Source organism: Sander lucioperca, chromosome 9 (genome assembly GCF_008315115.2).
Source record: "Sander lucioperca isolate FBNREF2018 chromosome 9, SLUC_FBN_1.2, whole genome shotgun sequence".
In the NCBI taxonomy this organism is placed as follows: domain Eukaryota; kingdom Metazoa; phylum Chordata; class Actinopteri; order Perciformes; family Percidae; genus Sander; species Sander lucioperca.
Window position 1 is genome coordinate 29732510 of NC_050181.1, and position 19304 is coordinate 29751813.

General features: G+C 44.7%; 2 protein-coding genes and 1 long non-coding RNA gene across 5 annotated transcripts in view; 1 reads left to right on the forward strand and 2 right to left on the reverse strand.

Annotated features, from left to right (window-relative positions):
- Positions 1–19304, forward strand: part of LOC116064080 — a 272833-nt gene that overhangs the window by 212291 nt on the left and 41238 nt on the right. The window lies entirely within an intron of this gene.
- Positions 1–19304, reverse strand: part of LOC116064089 — a 40787-nt gene that overhangs the window by 5932 nt on the left and 15551 nt on the right. The gene's annotated exons all lie outside the window — the stretch shown is intronic.
- LOC116064093 lies at positions 7754–9220 on the reverse strand. Of its 3 annotated transcripts, none has more exons than XR_004108446.2 (5): positions 8828–9220; positions 8523–8561; positions 8326–8433; positions 8102–8136; positions 7754–8004 (listed from the first exon to the last, which is right to left on the reverse strand). It is a non-coding gene; the product is annotated as an uncharacterized LOC116064093 (long non-coding RNA). The 3 variants fall into 3 exon arrangements; XR_004108447.2 differs by having other exon boundaries at positions 8326–8436; XR_004108449.2 differs by lacking the exon at positions 8523–8561.

The following is a 19304-nucleotide window of genomic DNA, read 5'->3' on the forward strand; positions in this document are numbered from 1 at the left end:
GATGGAATGTAACCCTAAACCTAACCCTAACTAATTTTAAGAAATGTGGGAACATAGGGCCTAATTTTCAGTGAAAAAAAAATTCTTAGAAATGTGGGAACATAGGGCTGTGGGAACATAGGGCCTAATTTTCAGTGAAAAAAAAATTCTTAGAAATGTGGGAACATAGGGCTGTGGGAACATAGGGCTGTGGGAACATAGGGCTGTGCGAACATAGGGCTGTGGGACCATAGGGCTGTGCGAACATAGGGCTGTGGGACCATTAGGCTGTGGGACCATTGGGCTGTGGGAACATAGGGCTGTGGGACCATTGGGCTGTGGGAACATAGGGCTGTGGGACCATTGGGCTGTGGGACCATTGGGCTGTGGGAACATAGGGCTGTGGGACCATTGGGCTGTGGGAACATAGGGCTGACCCTGATGACTGCAAGCCCGTCTACAGGCACCGCCAGATGACGGTGCTTTTAGGGGCCATGGTAGTAACGTTAGAGTTTAGCCAGAAAACGTTAACGTCATGTGGTGATGCATACAGATCCATTCTATGACAACAACCGAACATCACACACTCGTCACCATCTAACGTAGCTACTATCAATCGATCCAACACAACATGATCAACATACGGACCAGCACCACCAAGGCAGGATGATAAAATGTGTTTTCACTCACCAAGGTTGAGGGCTCACTAAAGAGAAAGGCGACGCAGCAGTTCTTCCTCTGGGCAAACTTGACTTATTTTGTAAGCTAACCACTCCACGCGGTTACTTTTACCAGCAGTTTGAGTGATGCCAATATCCCAACAACCCCTCAATGACAGTTTAATGTAATGTTAACACATGAAGCTAAAACGTTTCTTAGTGTTGGATCATTAGGCCTGTCATGAGGTATTTTTGACATGTTATGTTGTCTTACTTGATGTCACGTTGTCATAACAGACATTGACAGCTTATATTGTCAAGTTGTCATGAAATGAAAATTTTGTCTTCATTAATGTCAATTGTCATAACACAAACATCTCACAATGCTAATGTAGCATTAAAAGAGTCATAATTTACTGAATGATATTAAATGACAACGGTCATGAACATTCAAAAAAGACTCCTTAATGATCATGAGCGGTGTCATGTCAGTTATGACAGTGTCATGTCAGTCTTATGCACACCCCTTAAAATAAAGTTTTAGCCAAAAACAGTGAAAAAACTGAGTAGTCTGTCATGTCTTAAACACGTGAAATCTTTCATATGAGGATGTGAGAGTGTCACACTGCTTCAGGCGTCTTTTCACAAGTTTGATAGATGCTCATGTGAAGATAAAGCAGCAGAGTTCAAGTCTGTCTGAAGTGTAAAGATACAGAGACAGATAACTCCCCGTTTGTGACCACAGTTCAAACTGCAACAACGGGCATGTGGGTGTCAAGATATATTTATTTTCAAAAAAAACTATACCAATGTTTTTAAAATACAGAGAGAGAGAGAGAGAGAGAGAGAGATGAGAGACATGAGTGAAAAGCACTTTGAAAAAGATCATTTTGCTAAATATTGTTAATTAAGAGTGTTAGGACAGGTACAGTAGGCCTATGCAGTTTGCAGGCAGAGAAAAACTTGCATTGGATAGTTTGGCTTTGAGTCTTTAGCCTGATTTTGTTGGTCTGTCTTCCATTGTGTGTGTACAAGAAAAGCATGTAATGAATGGTCTTTCTGTTGTTTGTTAGATATAGCATGTAAGAGAGAAAAATAGTTAAAAAGTAAACTGTCAAACTGGATTGTCGCTGTCTCTCCGTTTTGTTATTCCCCAAAACTAGTATAGACACACAGCTATTAATTCAGCAATAACAATGTTTAATGATTAATATGATGAATCAGTTTTACTCTAAACAGCTTTTCTCGTCACTTCCTGAGTCTATCTAGTAGAAGCATACACAACATTGGGCTCCACTTCTCTTGTTTTTCTTGTTTTTGGACGGAAAGCTACAGCTGCGTAGTTCAGCTCTTCAGAGGCTCGGTTCTGTCAAAGAGAATATTCACACTCACTTATCTTGAAAGAAATAATGACTTGGCAACATCATTTTAAATGATAACACAAATAAAAGAAAATGATTTTGAAAGTAAGTAAATGAAAGTTGATTCACCTCAGGCTGTTGTGGATTCTGTTCTTCATTGGCAGCTGAATGAAAGAGACAAAACATCCAATCAGGTCACTGACAATCATTATTCATCGCTACATTGCTGTTATTCCAACACGTTATTTTGAATCTATTGATTCGTGTACAAGAACACGTTTATCTTGTTTTTTTCGTGGTGGCCAGCACGAAATGGGAACCATCTATATGGTTGGGTTTAGGAAAAGATGAACGGGGAAAGCAAACGTCACACCCCGGGACATGATCCATGGTCTCTGGGGGACACGAGACGACAACAACAACGGGACGGCAGAGGTTGGGTTTAGGAAAAGAAGAACAGGGAAAGGACGCGTCACACACCGGGAGATGGCCACCGGGGACGCGTGACAATAACGGGACGGTTGTGATTAGGAAAACAACAACGGGGAAACAAAAGGCCACACGCGGGCCAGGACCCCGGTCTCCGGGGTGAAAGTCCTTTGTTGTTTGACCCATCCACCACCCCAACCAACCTCCTTACACGGATTTTAGGCATTTTATACTACTCGCTACCGTAGTCGTGCTGTGATCACGACATATGCTTCCTATTGAAATATATTAGTTTACATTTTTGTGCTGGCCACCACGAAAAAAACGAGAACAACGTGCCCGTGTACACAAATCAATAGATTAAATAACGTGACCATTTCACGAACTGCCGTGAGACTGGGTTGCTTATTCTGATTCAGCAAACATGACATTTTTTATTCTCTCAACATATTTACACAATTTTAGAGAAGTAATGAAATAAAAATAGAAAACAACATAGAAAGAGTAGCTTTCAGGAAGTACCTTTCTGAAGTTTCCTGTTTTTAACAACCAGACCAATGATGATCATTAAGAGGAGAACAGTCAGAGCTCCCAGGATCAAAATCATCAGCTTTGCTGTTCCATCAGACTCTGCTGAAAGAAAGAGAATAGAATTACTCTGTTTTCATTTACTGGCTCAGGAACTGTGAGAACATTAAATCTTTTATGTTGAATCTTACTTTCAGACTTCCTGTCGTCATCATCAGATTCATCGCTGCCTTTTAACAAAATAAAAGACATTTACTTTTGATTTTTAAAAATGGTATCACTCTCTTATTTGGAATCTTTTCAAATAGCCACATGTGTTCTTTTTGGGCAATTCATAAATTAGCAAATATAGAAAGATGTTTATGACTGTTTTTCATTTACTGGTTTGAGAACTGTGAGAACATTAACCAAAGTTAGGATAGACAAATTGTTTTTATCTTAAAAGGACTAGCAGTCACTCTGCACAACTAAAGAAATGTGAAAGAGAATCTTACTTTCAGACTTCCTGTCAGTGTCATCATGAGAATCATCACTGCCTTTTAACAAAATCAAGATAAGTTCATGTCTGATTTTACTTTGAAAAATAGTATCACTCTCTTGTTTTAAAATTATGAAATGTGCTCTTTTTTTGCCAATTATGATATTGGCGTATATAAAAAGAAGAATACAGAACACAGGATTTTTATAATCTTACCTTTAACATTTAAGTGTATTGCGTTGAAATAATAATGTCCTTCGGTGTAAAATCCACATAAATACAGTCCAGAGTCAGATACATCCACATGTTTGATTTGGAGAAAGAGAGTGGAGATGTTGGTACTCATGTTGAATCTTCCATTTTGAAATTCATCACTGTATAAAGGTTTTCCTAAAGACCTGGTCATCGTGGAGATAAAGCTGGCCTTGGTTCTGTTGACCACTCTCAACCAGAGTGTTGGAGTGTCTCGGTTGGACGGGTTAGAACATGTGAGTGTGACTTCTCCACCCGGCCGACCCTCCACAGTCTCAGTGTGAGACTCAGAACCTGAGACAGAGATCCAGCCTGAAACAAACAGCAGAGACTTGTTATAGGAAGGTAAACAGTACCGCTTAATAAATATAATAATCAAATAAGTTTTAATGCTGGAAGTAATAAAGTTGAGAGAAAACTTACTGATGCTGCAGAGAATTAGAGCTGTTATCAGGCTCTGTTTCATGGTGGTGCGTATGATCACAGCTCTGTGATGTCTAACTGAGCTCCAGGAAGGCTGCTCTCTACTTCAGAGATGGAGTCTTTTGTTCTTGCTTATCTAGCTGTTAAAGTTAAAGTTGTCGATGCGCGTGGCCTAGCAGGGTGGAGACAGAATGGACCGCGTAGGCGGAAGAGAGAAAGACTAAAAGTCGAGACGGAGAGAAAGAGAAAAGGTGGAGCTGAGAGAGAGAGCATTAAAAGAGAGAAAAGCCCTGGAGGTTAAGTGCAGCTAAAAAACTAAAAAAGAAATGGTAGCAGGGCCGACCACAGCATGTCATACTACCCTTCCTGAGCTAACAGAGCTTTATGATGATCAACACTTCTTTTCCTTACCTCAACCGTCCCATTGTTGTGATGTTTCATGTCCCCGTTGTTGCGTACCACAGAGACCGCGGATCGTGTCCCTGCGCCCGGGGATCGCGTCCCCGTGTGGCGGTCCGTCCTGTTGTCACCAGCGTGGGGCGTTTATTTTCCCCGTTGTGGCGTCCCCCAGAGCAGCCCAGTGTCATGGCAGTTCGTGAAATGGTAACGCTGGAAAATCGTGCCCTGTACACGAAATAAATGAGAAAATCGTGTAGTAATAAAACTAAAATATGTGTTACTAGCATATTCTAAACTGATTTTCTGTTCTTTCTTTTTTTCAACAAAACAGTATATGTGGTGTCTTTACAGCAGCGACCCAGCTTTGAGTCCGACCAGCGTCCCTTTAATGCATGTCATCCTCCTCTCTCTACCCCCTTTACTGTCTTCATCTGTCCTATCAATTAAAGACCAAATAGCCCCCCCTCAAAAATAGAAATGCTGCCTCAGGGAAAATGGCAGCTATTGTTGGTGAATCCGGTGGGTAAATGAGCAGCAGAGGTGAGCTAACCAGACCTACACTGTACTTGAAACATGTGAGTAGTCAAGTTTGTCACTACCACCTACGACCCACAATGTGTGTGTGTGTGTGTGTGTGTGTGTGTATGTGTGTTTGTGTGTGTGCAGAGGTCCAGGCTAAGCTTCTGATATCTATTTTATTTAGCTAGTCCGACTCCGGGGACGGAGGCCCTTCTAGAGCAGGCACAGGTGATTCAGTGGGCGGGCCCCGACCCACAATGCCCTCCCATGCTGCCCGGTGTGCTGGACTAGAGCTGCATCTCATGTCCCTTAAATCACATTCCCCAACTCCTTAGTCTATATCCACTACGTTCCACTTCTGGGATTGCTCCGTTGCTGTTGGAAATTCCGCCGGATTTCACTCTTTTCAGCCGGATGTCTGGTACCTTCCATTTTGTTTTTGTTGGCATTCTAAACTCAGCTGGATTTATGAGGACTATGGTTAACTGCTCCTCAGATCTCTGCAGGGTAAATCCAGACAGCTAGCTAGACTATCTGTCCAATCTGAGTTTTCTGTTGCATGATTTTATCAACTTTTGAACGTACACGTTCCACCAAAACAAGTTCCTTCCTGAGGTTATTTTGCAGAGGCACCGTGGCTTTCCTGGTGCTTAGCGCCGCCCAAGACGATTGTGATTGGTTTAAAGAAATGCCAATAAACCAGAGCTCGTTTTTCTCCCATCCCGGAATGCTGTGTGGACTAGTCAGACCCTCCTCTGCAGCGCTGTGGAGGAAGGTCTGGCAATGAAAGACTACCGACTCCTCCCCTTGCCTCCCTTCCTTGCGTCTTAGTCCCTCCCACCGAGGAGGCACGGGAGAGATGCAAGTATATCATGTGAGGAGAGAGGCAACGAGCAAACGTGCTTTAGAGAGACGAGACGTCCTTTCCTCTGAAGCGTCACATGAATTTGTCAGCTGGGTGGAGTCAGCAACTCCTTCAGCTGCACAGCTTCCGGGAAGGCTGCTCTCATGTTTCCTCAGTTATAGCTCCTCGATGATCCCTCCTCGATGATCCCTCCTCGATGATTCCTCCTCAATGATCCCTCCTCGATGATCCCTCCTCGATGATTCCTCCTCAATGATCCCTCCTCGATGATCCCTCCTCGATGATTCCTCCTCAATGATCCCTCCTCAATGATCCCTCCTCAGTCCTCGGGGCAGAAATAAGAGCCATGAGACGGCCTTCACCGAAGAGGGACAGAACAACTTCTGGTTCAGGCGAGGACCGAGGAGCTATCAAATAAGGGACATGGGATGTACCTCTAGTGTTGTCATCTGCTACAATGTGTGCTCTGGCTGCTTGTTGAACCCAAGTGTCCCATTTCTATATTATTAAATATGATGCATGTTTTATCACAGCCACTTTAATAATGTGTCTGCATCTGAAGCTTAACATTTCCTCGTTCTGTAAGTGAGGAAGTACCTTTTTACTATACGTTATCCATTTACAGACTTAAAGGGTTAATCACACAGACGCTGCTCATGTTTGTTCTGCACAAGCTGTTGGGATCCATGACAGCTGAATTAAGAAATGTATTTTCATAAAATAAAAGTATTTGGAATAGCCGTTTTCGCCCATAAGATGCTTTATAGTGTGTGAGTGTGAAGATGTGTGTTTCCATTCTCACCCACTTCATACAGTGACTGGTCAGCTGTGTGGAGGTGAGAAAGTTAGCGGGTTTGAACTTCTCTCTCTAACCCCAGCTACTATTTCTGCCACTTGTTGTGTGAACAACCAAGTGCAACACTAATCTGCCTTCCAGGAGAGGCCGTCTGAAAATGTACGCCTTCATCTCCATATTTAAATGATGGGGTGTCTCTCCCCCACAGTTAATGTCAGAACAATGGAACTACATTCTCTCTTTTGTCGAGTTACTGCAGTAATGGGATTCTTCTTCTAAATGACAACGAGCAGGTGAAGGGAAGAAGTATGCAGATCCTTTACTTCAGTAAAAGTACTAATACCACACTATGAAAATACTCTGTTACAAGTAAAAGTCCTGCATTGAAAATATTACTTAAGTAAAAGTATGTAAGTAGCATCAGGAAAATGTACTTGAAGTATTAAAAGTAAAAAGTACTCCATGCAGAAAAATCCTCACATTTTAGAAACTGAAAACGATCCAAACAGTTGTGTGTTGAATGGTCTAATCATTTTAGATGTACTTGGAGGCCGTTATATTGTTGGGTAGTAGTAGGAGTAGGAGTAAAAAGTACAAGATTTATCTCTGAAATGTAGCGGAGTAGAAGTAGAAAGTGGCATGAAAAGATAAGACTCAAGTAAAGTACAAGTACCTCAACATTTGTACTTAAGTACAGTACTTGAGTAATTGACATAGTTGAAGTTAACATGCAGGCAGCTGCATTGAGAGGACTGAGTAGAGATCACAGAGGAGATGATGGCGGCTGCACCCGCTGGAGCTTTGCTGTGATCTGTCATGTCTTAAACACGTGAATGCTTTCATATGAGGATGTGAGAGTGTCACACTGCTTCAGGCGTCTTTTCACAAGTTTGATAGATGCTCATGTGAAGATAAAGCAGCAGTGTTCAAGTCTGTCTGAAGAGTAAAGATACAGAGACAGATATCTCCCTGATACTGTTTGTGACCACAGTTCAAACTGCAACAATGGCCATGTGGGTGTCAGAAATACAAAAACTATACCAATCTTTATAAAATACAGAGAGAGAGAGATGAGATTAAAATCTTAGTGGTTTTATTTGACTATTTTTTTAAAGAAAAGGATAACTCCTCCCCATTCATCCACAAAAGAACACAGCAGGAGATGAATATGATAAAGCATCAGTTCCACTCTGAGTCTATCTGCAGACAGCATAAACAGCATGAGTCTCCACTTCTCTCTCTGATGCAGGCCTCCTGTTCCTTATTGTTGCTGCATACAAACTCAGAGCTGCATCTTTCAGGTCAGAGTCCAGATTCTGGAAAGAGTCAGAACAGCTGAGTTAGTGAGAAAAACTAAATCATGCCTCTGCTACCTTTAAAACATATAATAGGAAATGATCAAAGTTGATTCACCTCAGGCTGTTGTGGATTCTGTTCTTCATTGGCAGCTGAATGAAAGAGACAAAACGTCCAATCAGGTCACTGACAATCATTATTCATCGTTACTTTACTCTTATTCTGTTTTGGCAAACGTGACATTTTTTATTCTCTCAAAATATTCACACAATTTTAGAGACGTGGAAAAAAAACACTAATGCATATGAGTCAGGATAGAAAGAGTAGCTTTCAGGAAGTACCTTTCTGAAGTTTCCTGTTTTTAACAACCAGACCAATGATGATCATTAAGAGGAGAACAGTCAGAGCTCCCAGGATCAAAATCATCAGCTTTGCTGTTCCATCAGACTCTGCTGAAAGAAAGAGAATAGAATTACTCTGTTTTCATTTACTGGCTCAGGAACTGTGAGAACATTAAATCTTTTATGTTGAATCTTACTTTCAGACTTCCTGTCGTCATCATGAGATTCATCGCTGCCTTTTAACAAAATAAAAGACATTTACTTTTGATTTTACTTTGAAAAATGGTATCACTCTTATTTGGAATCTTTTCAAATAGTCACATGTGTTCTTTTTGGGCAATTCATAAATTAGCAAATATAGAAAGACTTTATGACTGTTTTTCATTTACTTGTTTGAGAACTGTGAGAACATTAACCAAAGTTAGGATAGACACATTGTTTTTATCTTAAAAGGACTAGCAGTCACTCTGCACAACTAAAGAAATGTGAAAGAGAATCTTACTTTCAGACTTCCTGTCAGCGTCATCATGAGAATCATCACTGCCTTTTAACAAAATCAAGATAAGTTCATGTCTGATTTTACTTTGAAAAATAGTATCACTCTCTTGTTTTAAAATGATGAAATGTGCTCTTTTTTTGCCAATTATGATATTGGCGTATATAAAAAGAAGAATACAGAACACAGGATTTTTATAATCTTACCTTTAACATTTAAGTGTATTGCGTTGAAATAATAATGTCCTTCGGTGTAAAATCCACATAAATACAGTCCAGAGTCAGATACATCCACATGTTTGATTTGGAGAAAGAGAGTGGAGATGTTGGTACTCATGTTGAATCTTCCATTTTGAAATTCATCACTGTATAAAGGTTTTCCTAAAGACCTGGTCATCGTGGAGATAAAGCTGGCCTTGGTTCTGTTGAACACTCTCAACCAGAGTGTTATAGTGTCTCGGTTGGACGGGTTAGAACATGTGAGTGTGACTTCTCCACCCGGCCGACACTCCACAGTCTCAGTGTGAGACTCAGAACCTGAGACAGAGATCCAGCCTGAAACCAACAGCAGAGACTTGTTATAGGAAGGTAAACAGTACCGCTTAATAAATATAATAATCAAATAAGTTTTAATGCTGGAAGTAATAAAGTTGAGAGAAAACTTACTGATGTTGCAGAGAATTAGAGCTGTAATCAGGCTCTGTTTCATCGTGGTGCGTATGATCACAGCTCTGTGATGTCTAACTGAGCTCCAGGAAGGCTGCTCTCTACTTCAGAGGTGGAGTCTTTTGTTCTTGCTTATCTAGTTGTTAAAGTTAAAGTTGTCGATGCGCGTGCTCTAGCAGGGTGGAGACAGAATGGACAGTGTAGGCGAAAGAGAGAAAGAGAAAAAGTCGAGGCGGAGAGAAAGAGAAAAGCTGGAGCTGAGAGAGAGAGCATTAAAAGAGAGAAAAGCCCTGGAGGTTAAGTGCAGCTAAAAAACTAAAAAAGAAATGGTAGCAGGGCCAACCACAGCATGTCATACTACCCTTCCTGAGCTAACAGAGCTTTATGATGATCAACACAAGTCCAGTCAGGAAATACCACTCCAAAAGTATACACAATCATATATATGAATATTTGTATCTGTAGCCTTAATTATGGAAGTGCAACTGACTCTTTAAACTGAAGAGACTTGGCTGGTTTTTACTATTGTGGCTGCTGTTTGAAGTACTTTTTGTGTAGTAATGAAACTAAAATATGTTACTGGTAAGCTAAACTGATTTTCTCTTCTTTCTTTTTTTCAACAAAACAGTATATGTGGTATTTTGTCAATACGAATGTGGAGATAGGCCTGGGCTGACGTTAGATTCCCAGCCTGAATGTAGCTGATCAACAAGCTCTATTTGGATGGTTTGTATGGAGAGGGAGGGAGAGATGCTGTGCTGCTGCCAGAAGAACCACTGACTGAGTTTACTCTGAGCAAGAAGTCACTACAAATTCTCTAACGGAGCATGCCCACTGTACGAGACCCGACTGGCGACAAAAAAATCACACTCATTCATTGTCTGTGCACAAAGCATGCTGGGATACCTCGACGCGAACAAAGCTGGCGGTGCAACGGGAAGAACAAGCCCCAGCAATGGTACAACATGCGGCCCATGTACTAAGGCTCAGTCCTGATTTGCAGCGGCCCAGCTTCGAATTTGACCAGCGTCCCTTTGCTGCATGTCATCCTCCTCTCTCTACCCACTTTACAGTCTTCATCTCTCCTATCAATTAAAGACCAAATAGCCCCCCCCAATAAAAAAAGAAATGCTGCCTCAAGGAACGTGGCAGCTATTGTTGGTGAAACCGGTGGGCAAGTAGTAGTAGAGAAATAAAACGTATAATAGGCAAGTAGGAGAAAATGAAAATACTCAATTAAAAGTATGGCATTGTTGTAAAATGTTTATAGCACTTGAATAAGAAATTCATGTTGTTTAGTTTAAAACACTCTAAAAGAAATGTTCAATTATAGTGTGATTAAAACTCACTGTGGAGGTGTTGGGAGAGAGAGTGTGGGGAGGAGGTGGTGGCTCAGGTGAGCAGGCAGGGAGGGACTGATTGTCACAGCTGTAGCGAGCGCAGCAAAGACTGGATGGCCGACTGGGAGAGAAAAGACATGGACACTGGGTGATAAGCTGGAAAGAGTGAATTCTTACCCGTGTGACCGAGAGCCTTGGGCCAGGTGGGAGCGAGGGAGCTCCAGATGAACTGTGGGACAATACACTGCTGATACGGTCATTAAATAAAGAGCTGTGGAAAATATTCCTCTCCAAGTGCGTGTGTGTGTCTGTGAACAGAGGTCTGCAGCAGCGGAGTTGCTACAGTGACGCCCAACGTGCCTCTGTTCACGAGGGGAGGATGTCGGCTCCGTCGCTGACTGAGTTGCCGTAGCAGCCGGTGGTTGTACTGGGTCAGCTGATTGCCCAGGTGGCGGCGATGCAACAGGAGCAGACAAGGCTCTCGCTGCGCCACTGGGAGTCGGTGCGTGACGCGCTGGACGGCCAGGCGCAGTTCCTGGCTCGCATGATGTCCAGCGGTGCGGTTGGGCTGGTCCAGCAGGCAGCTGTGGAGGTGGCCCTGCAGCGGATGGCGGTCGAGGAGGACTCGCAGGCATTTGTCGACTCCTTCGAGGTGACGGCGGCGGCGTGCGGCTGGCCGGAGTCGGAGTGGGTCTGTTGCCGCTGCTGGCGGGTGAGGCGGAAGCGGCAGCGCTCGGTCTGCCGGCGGGCAGCCGGGGCAGCTACTCGGTGGTGAGGAAGGCGGTCCTGGATAGGACGGGGCGGTCGGAGGAGGACCATCGCCGCCTGTTCCGGTCCGCCCGACTACGACCGACAGACCGGCCGTTTGCCTTCGATCTACGGCTGAGGGACGCCGCGACCAGATGGCTGCGACCAGGACACTCCGCGGGGGAATTGGCCCTACTGGAGAAGGTCGTGCTGGAACAGTTGCTGGAGGGGCTGCCGAGTAGAGCGGCTGCCTGGGTGAGGTGCCATCGGCCAGCGGATGTCGCGGCGGCGGTGAAGTTGGCGGAGGACTATCTGGCTGTTTATCCGGCGCGTCAGGAAGTTGGGGGTCCGGTGTCGGAGGGACCTCGCCCAGAACCTGCGCCCCGCAGGCGGCTCCCACCGCCGGGAGCCCTCGTCACCGGGGAGCCCCGGCCGGCGCCTGCATGCAGTCCTTAATTCACCAGAACCTGGTTCGTCCCGGGGCTTTGGTAGAGGCATCATGGGTTGAGATAAGATCTGTGCATGGGGATATTCACCGTTACCCTGTGGTGTCGCTTGAAATCAGAACCGGAGGGAACACATATAGGGTACAGGCCGCGGTTAGCTCCTGCCTGACGCACCCCTTAATGTTGGGCACAGATTGGCAGGGTTTTGATAAACTGGTGGGGCAATGTGCAGGGGCACGTGCACGGCCGATAGGGACATGTGGAACATGTGCTATGCTCAGCGGTGACGCAAGGTCGTCCAACGCTGATGAGGGAGGGCAGGGCCCATCGAGGCCTCCTCTGGAGACCCCGCTGGTCCCTGCATTTGACTCCATGGAAGATTTTCCACTCGAGCAGTCTTGTGACGATACTCTACACTCAGCCTTAGACCAAGTGATAAGGATTGATGGTCAAATGGTGCGCCCTGATGCGGCTCTCGTGTATCCACACTTCTCAGTAATTAGGGACAGAGTGTACCGAGTGAGCCGTGACACTCGAACAGAAGAAATAATCACCCCGAGTTGGGATCCCGAAAGAGATCCTGACAGACCAGGGCACGTCGTTTATGTCACGCACAATAAGGGAACTTTACGGGCTGCTGGGCATCAAGTCTGTTCGGACCAGTGTCTACCACCCTCAGACGGACGGGTTGATGGAGCGGCTAAATAAGGCTCTGAAGTCCATGATTCGCAAATTTATGCATGAGGGCGAACCCGATTGGGTTAGGTGGCTGGACCCTCTGTTATTTGCAGTGCGAGAGGTTCCCCAGGCCTCCACTGGGTTTTCCCCATTTGAGCTGCTGTTCAGCAGGCGACCACGAGGGGTGCTGGACCTAGTAAAAGAAAGCTGGGAAGACGGTCCAAGCCCCAGCAAAAATGAAGTTCAATACGTCCTGGGCCTGAGAGCAAAGCTTCACACACTAGGGCAATTATCACGTGAGAATTTGCTCCAGGCCCAGGAACGTCAACAGCGCCTGTATGACAGAGGGACCCGGTTAAGACAGTTCACACCGGGAGATAAAGTGCTTGTGTTGCTCCCCACGTCTAGTTCTAAATTACTCGCCAAGTGGCAAGGGCCCTTTGTGGTCACACGGCGAGTGGGGGATGTGGACTATGAGGTGCTGCACTCGGATAGAGGGGGAGACACGCAGATTTACCACCTTAACCTCCTGAAAGCATGGAGGGAGGCGGGCACTGTGTCGCTGGTGACGGTGATAAAGGACAGAGATGAGCTGGGGCCGGAGGTTCCAAAATCGGCCAATCCAACCTCCCCCCTTTGTGACAGCCATCCCATCCCCTCCCAGCGCACTGACCTGGCTGAATTGCAACAGCGTTTTGCGGACGTGTTCTCTCCCTTACCAGGACGCACCAACCTGATACAGCACCATATTGAGACACAGCCGGGTGTGATGGTGCGTTCATGCCCCTACCGGTTGCCTGAGCACAAACGAAAAGTGGTTCAGGCAGAATTGAAGGCCATGCTGGAAATGGGAGTGATAGAAGAATCTGGCAGTGCCTGGTGCAGCCCCATCGTTCTTGTGACTAAGAAGGATGGGGGCATCAGGTTCTGCACAGATTATCGCAGAGTAAATGAGGTGTCACGGTTTGATGCATATCCCATGCCCCGGGTCGACGAGCTCCTGGATCGGTTAGGTACGGCTCAATTTTTCACGACACTGGATTTAACCAAGGGCTACTGGCAGATTCCCTTATCTGCGGAGTCCAAGGCTAAGACAGCATTCTCCACTCCGTACGGGTTGTACCAATTTGTGACGCTTCCGTTCGGCTTGTTCGGGGCCCCAGCGACGTTTCAGCGTCTGATGGACAGGGTGCTGCGGCCGCACGTTGCGTATGCTGCCGCCTATCTGGATGATGTGATCATCCACAGCGCAACTTGTGCGGAGCATGTGCGGCAGGTGGCCGCGGTCCTCGAGTCCCTCAGGCAGGCGGAGCTCACGGCCAACCCGGCGAAGTGCGCGGTTGGACGGAAGAAGGTACGGTATTTGGGGTACCACTTGGGCGGTGGACAGGTGCGGCCTCAGGTAGACAAGACCGCGGCCCAAGTCCAAGAAACAGGTGAGGCGGTTTTTGGGGCTGGCTGGTTACTATAGGCGCTTCATACCCGACTTTGCTGACTTTACCAGCCCCCCTGACCGACCTCACCCGAAAAGGTGCCTCAGATCCGGTTCAGTGGACAGGGCCGTGTCAACAGGCGTTTGAGAGGGTGAAGCAGACCCTCTGTGGGGGGCCGCTCCTCCACACCCCTGACTTTTCTCTCCCCTTTGTTTTGCAGACAGACGCATCAGACAGAGGGGTGGGAGCTGTATTGACCCAGCGGGTGCGGGGCGTTGACCGCCCGATCCATTAGCTGCAAGCTGTCCGAGCGGGAGGCACGGTAGAGAAGGAGTGTCTGGCAATACGGTGGGCGGTCGAGGCCCTGCGTTACTACCTGCTGGGACACTCCTTCACCCTCTGTTTGGATCACGCCCCCCTCCAGTGGCTCCACCACATGAAGAACACAAATGCCAGGATCACCCGGTGGTACCTGGCGTTGCAGCCATTTAAATTTAAGGTGGTCCACAGACCAGGTCACGGATGGTTGTGGCCGACTTCCTTTCCTGCTCGCGGGGGGAGTAGGTCAGGCCGGCTGGCCCTGGCCTGTGGCTGGCGGTGGGGGTATGTGGAGTTGTGGGGGGAGAGAGTGTGGGGACGAGGTGGTGGCTCAGGTGAGCAGGCAGGGAGGGACTGATTGTCACAGCTGTAGCGAGTTGTCTAATCAGTGAATTCTTACCCGCGCGACCGAGAGCCTTGGGCCAGGTGGGAGCGAGGGAGCTCCAGATGAACTGTGGGACAATACACTGCTGATACGGTCATTAAATAAAGAGCTGTGGAAAATTTTCCTCTCCAAGTGTGTGTGTGTCTGTGAACAGAAGTCTGCAGCAGCGGAGCTGCTACACTCACTATTTACATTATTTACAGTACTTGATTTACAGCTGATTTGTGAAAAGGTAGCCTACACAACCTTATTTAACAGTAATTTAGTTTTACTGCGAACCGTCACAGGAAGCGCTTTTATTTTGAAGTAGGCTACACGGAAGTTGTCTGTTGTGTAGCCTACTCTTGCTAGCTTACTGAGATGCAACATGTCCATCAGGCTCAAGTTGTTCACTTTCTTGTTTGTAAAACTGCAACATATTGAACAGTAAATGGTCACAGTAAAAGACAAGGGTTTTTGGTCGTCATTCGAAGCCATTCCACTACAGGCATAGTTACTCTCCACGGCTGATAAAATGCAATGATATTTACGTGTAGCAAGCCTCAACATTAATTCCCGATATGTTTATCTGTCTGTTAGCCGCTGATGTACCGTCACCTGTTGGGACATACATGCTGTCCGTAACGTCTCTGGTTCTGGCTCTGACCACGGGAACAGAAACAGGACAGCTCACTTCAACGCAGCGTAATAACTCCTGAAAATAATATCCATCTCGTAATTTGTATTTGTCTCTGCAGTCATCTCAACCATCGAATACAGCGACAGGAGAATAATACGGCTTTTTTTTTCCTGTGAAGAAATGTGTCGCGGTGTTGGTGAATTCTTAAAAAAACAAAACACCACTAAATGTTGCGTTAACATGCGTTGTAACTTGCGTTACTGAGATTGTAATGAGTATAATATTACCGAAATTTAATTAGTAATGCGTTATATTACTGCATTACAGCAAAAAGGAATACATTACTGCAATTGCGTTACTTTTGTAACGCGTTACTCCCAACACTGTGTTTAACTATATTCGTGGGGTCCAAAAACCGGGAACACAGTATACTTGTGGGGTCCGGACAGCTTTGTGGGGCCAAAATGCTGGACCTCTCAACTTTAAACGACTGTTTGAGGATTAAGACTTGGTTTGGGGATTAGTGTTAGAATTAGGTTATGGTTAGGGTAAGGGTTAAGGTTAGGCATTTAGTTGTGATGGTTGAGGTTAGGGTAAGGGGCTAGGGAATGCATTATGTCAATGACGGGTCCCCACAAAGATAGTGAGACGCAGTATGTGTGTGTGTGTGTGTGTGTGTGTGTTTGGCCCTTGGACGGAGGCCCTTCCAGAGCAGGCACAGGGGATTCAGTGGGCGGGCCCTGACCCACAATGCCCTCCCATGCTGCCCGGTGTGCTGGACTAGAGCTGCATCTCATGTCCCTTAAATCACATTCCCCAACTCCTTCTATATCAACGACGTGGAATTCCGGGATTGCTCCGTTGCTGTCGGAAATTCCACCGGATTTCACTCTTTTCAGCTGGATGTCTGGTACCTTCCATTTTGTGTTTGTTGGCATGCTAAACTCTGGTGGATTTATTAAAGTATTAAAAGTAAAAGTACTCCATGCAGAAAAATCCTCACATTTTAGCAACTGTAAAGGATCCAAACCGTTGTGTGTTGAATGGTCTACTCATTTTAGATGTACTAGTAGGCCGTTATATTGTTGGGTAGTTTAATTTATAATAAAACATTGTATTTTGTTTAATTCATAAAGTAACTAGTAACTGAAGCTGTCAGATGAATGTAGTGGAGTAAAAAGTACAAGATTTATCTCTGAAATTTGGCAGAGTAGAAGTAGAAAGTAGCATGAAAAGATAAGACTCAATGAAAGTACAAGTACCTCAAGTAAAAGTACCTCAACATTTGTACTTAAGTACAGTACTTTAGTAAATGTACTTAGTTACGTCCCACCACTGCATTTCTGTTATTGTATTTACAGTGGCGTTTTTATATCAAAACAATTGGTGGGGCACAATTTCAAAAGATGGGCTACATACCAGTAAAACTAGAATAGTCTGTATCTCACTCTGTTACCATGTCAACAAACCGCATGGCTCCATAAAACAGACAGTGTTGTAATATGAACACATGCGGTGATGCGGCTACCAGCGCCAGTTGTTTAGCCGTCAATAGGTGACTGCAATAGAGTGCGGATCGGGCCGTATTTTTCTGTCTGAGCCCGGCCCGCGTCCGACAAAGCAGTAACCGAGCCCGGCCTGAGCCCGACAGGCATTAAGTTATTTATGTCCGAGCCTGACCCGAACCCGACACAGTTAAAATCTCATTTTTTTTCTCATACTAATGACACATGTACGTTTGTAGGAAAGCATTCAGAAATGTCAAAAGATGAGCGCATCAGCGCACAAGGGGCAACAAGCGCACGTTAACACAGATGCGCACCTACATAAAAGCTTTTTTAAATTTAAAATGTACAATGCCTTATGGCGCTGATGTGACCGAGCCCGACCCGAACCCGAATATCATTTCTAAATATCTGTCTGAACCCGGCCCAGCCTGTCGGGTACCGCCAGGTCCCGACGGGTTCGGTTCAGGTATCCATCCTCTAGACTGCAAGCCCGGCTACAGGCACCGCCAGATGACAGGTGCCTTTAGGGGCCATGGTAGTAACGTTAGAGCCCCCAGGCTACGCAAAACATTCCCTTGCAAAATCTTACTTACTAACGTTACTCTAATGTTAGCTTTTGGATACATCAAAGGTGCATGGGGGGGGGAACTTACCTAGGCTAGACTGTGCTCCTGCAGAGTTCTTCTGTAGGCTATGACTTAACTGCTCCAGGATAAAGTAATACCATAACTAATTCCTCTCTCTATTAGATAAGATGCAGGTCAAAATAAGACCATTTAATTACACTAATTACTGTTACTGCACAGTAGAGTGGTTGAATCAGTGTCATGTCAACATCCAAAATGTCATGTCCAGCACAAATCAGTAAAACAGACAAACAGAGGTCAGTGTACAATGACGACTAACAGTACTATAGAAAGAATAAAATAATAAATAGCCATTGTTGCATACTTTATCATAAAGCTGTTTAAAGTAGCTACTTTCTGAATGTACTGTATGTATGTATGCTCATGTATTGCCTTGCCTACAACATCTACATCCTTTAATTTGACAACTACTCAATGACAGTTTAATGTAATGTTAACACATAAAGCTAAAACTGTTTCTTAAAGGTGTCATGTCAGTATTATGCACACCCCTTAAAATAAAGTGTTAGCCAAAAACAGTGAAAAAAGACATTTTTTGAAGTAACATGCAGGCAGCTGCATTGAGAGGACTGAGTAGTAGTCTGTCATGCCTTAAACACGTGAAATCTTTCATATGAGGATGTGAGAGTGTCACACTGCTTCAGGCGTCTTTTCACAAGTTTGATAGATGCTCATGTGAAGATAAAGCATCAGAGTTCAAGTCTGTCCGAAGTGTAAAGATACAGAGACAGATAACTCCCCGTTTGTGACCACAGTTCAAACTGCAACAACGGGCATGTGGGTGTCAAGACATATTTATTTTCCAAAAAAACTATACCAATGTTTTTAATACAGAGAGAGAGAGAGAGAGAGAGAGAGAGATGAGAGACATGAGTGAAAAGCACTTTGAAAAAGATCATGTTTGCTAAATATTGTTAATTGAGTGGTAGGACAGGTACAGTAGGCCTATGCAGTTTGCAGGCAGAGAAAAACTTACATTGGATAGTTTGGCTTTGAGTCTTTAGCCTGATTTTGTTGGTGTGTCTTCCATTGTGTGTGTACAAGAAAAGCATGTAATGAATGGTCTTTCTGTTCTTTGTTAGATATAGCATGTAAGAGAGAAAAATAGTTAAAAAGTAAACTGTCAAACTGGATTGCTGCTGTATCTCCGTTTTGTTATTCCCCAAAACTAGTATAGACACACAGCTATTAAGTCAGCAATAACAATGTCTAATGATTAATATGATAAAGCATCAGTTTTACTCTGAACAGCTTTTCTCATCACTTCCTGAGTCTATCTAGTAGAAGCATACACAACATTGGGCTCCACTTCTCTTGTTTTTCTTGTTTTTGGACGGAAAGCCACAGCTGCGTAGTTCAGCTCTTCAGAGGTCTGGTTCTGTCAAAGAGAATATTCACACTCACTTATCTTGAAAGAGATAATGACTTGACATCATTTTAAATGATAAAACAAATAAAAGTAAATGATAAAAGTTGATTCACCTCAGGCTGTTGTGGATTCTGTTCTTCATTGGCAGCTGAATGAAAGAGACAAAACATCCAATCAGGTCACTGACAATCATTATTCATCGCTACATTGCTCTTATTCTGATTCGACAAACATATTCTCTCAACATATTTACACAATTTTAGAAAAGTAATGAAATAAAAATAGAAAACAAGATAGAAAGAGTAGCTTTCAGGAAGTACCTTTCTGA